Here is a 2,073-nt window from a genome sequence, read left to right as displayed (position 1 = left end):
CTACAAATGTCCAGAGTGTGGCAAAGTATTTAAACAATCCTCACACCTTTCTGCACATCAAAGAATTCACTCTGGAGAGAAACCCTACAAATGTCAAGAGTGTGGCAAAGCCTTTACCCAGTTCTCAAGCCTTTCTGTACATCAAAGAATTCATTCTGGAGAGAAACCGTACAAATGTCAAGAATGTGGCAAAGCCTTTAATCAGCACACACACCTTTCTAGACATCAAAGAATTCATTCTGGAGAGAAACCATACAAATGTCAAGAATGTGGGAAAACCTTTAACCAGTACTCCAGCCTTTCTGTACATCAAAGAATACATTCTGGAGAGAAACCATACAAATGTCAAGAATGTGGCAAAGCCTTTATCTGGCACACACACCTTTCTGTACATCAAAGAATTCACTCTGGAGAGAAACCCTACAAATGTCAAGAATGTGGCAAAGCTTTTAACCGGCACATACACCTTTCTGTACATCAAAGAATTCATTCTGGACAGAAACCCTACAAATGTCAAGAATGTGGCAAAGCCTTTAATAATAGTTCAGCCCTTACTAGACATCAAAGTATTCACTCTGGAGAGAAACCCTACAAATGTCAAGAGTGTGGCAAAACCTTTAACCAGTACTCAAACCTTTCTAGACATCAAAGAATTCACTCTGGAGAGAAACCCTACAAATGTCAAGAATGTGGCAAAGCCTTTAACAATTACTCAAGTTTTTCTGTACATCAAAGAATTCACTCTGGAGAGAAACCCTATAAATGTCAAGAATGTGGCAAAGCCTTTAACCAGTACTCAAGCCTTTCTGTACATCAAAGAATTCACTCTGGACAGAAACCCTACAAATGTGAAGAATGTGGCAAAGCCTTTAATATTAGCTCAGCCCTTACTAAACATAAAAGAATTCACTCTAGAGCAGTGGTTCTCAACCTTTCTAATGCTGCAGCCATTTAATACAGTTCCTGTGTTTCGGGTCCCACAGTTTGAGAACCTCTGCTCAAGAGAGAAACCCTATGAATGTGAAGAACTTGGCAAAGCTTTTAACCAATACTCACATCTTTCTAAACATGAAAGAATTCACTCTGGAGAGAAATCCTACAAATGTCAAGAATTTGGCAAACCCTTTAACCATTACTCAAGCCTTTCTGTACATCTTGTAATTCATTCTGAAGAGAAACCCTACAAATGTCAAGAATGTGGCAAAACTTTTTAATTAATTTATTTTTTGCATTTTTTCTCCAGGGCTGGGTTTGAACCCATTACCTCCGGTATATGGGGCCAGCACCCAACTCCTTTGAGCCACAGGTGCCACCAGTGGCAAAACTGTTAACCAGTATTCAAGCCTCTCTGTACATAAAATAATTCACTCTGGAGAGAAACCCTACAAATGTCAAGAATGTGCCAAAGCCCTTACTCAAGCACTCCCACCATTCTGAACAGCAAAGAATTCACTATGGCCAGAAACCCTACAAATGTCAAGAATGTGGTAAAGCCTTAACTGGTACTCACGCCTTTCTAAATATCAAAGAATTTACTCTGGACGTAAACCTTACAAATTTAAAAAATGTGGTAAAGCCTTTTAATGTAGGTCATTAGTAGTACACATTTGTTGTGGAGAGAAACTCTACAAAGGTCAAAAAATGTGGCAAAGGCTTTAATGTATTTCTGAACCTTTGTAGACATTTATGAATTTATTCTGGACAGAAACCTTATAAATATGGACAGTGGGCAAACTCTAACTCACATTCAATCCTCACTGTACATAGAAGAAATCACACAAGAGAGAAACTTTCTATATGGAGACTGTGGCAGTGCCTTTACCTGGTGTTCATAGCATGCTAAGCATAAAAGAACTCAAATTGGAGAGAAATCCTACAAATGTGAACAGTGTGGCAATGACTTTAACCACAGCTCAAACCTTACTACACATAAGAACATTCATATTGGAGAGAAATCTTACAAATGTGAATAATGTGGCAAAGCTTTTCAGTGGTCCTCAGTTCTTATTAAACATAAGAGAAATCATAGCAGGAAAAATGGGAACACTGTGAAGATGTGGCAAAGCCTTATTC

Source organism: Otolemur garnettii, unplaced genomic scaffold (assembly GCF_000181295.1).
Source record: "Otolemur garnettii isolate 467f Iridium unplaced genomic scaffold, OtoGar3 scaffold00335, whole genome shotgun sequence".
Lineage (NCBI taxonomy): Eukaryota > Metazoa > Chordata > Mammalia > Primates > Galagidae > Otolemur > Otolemur garnettii.
The sequence above is the reverse complement of the archived record's forward strand: the minus strand, read 5'-3'. Positions refer to the sequence as shown.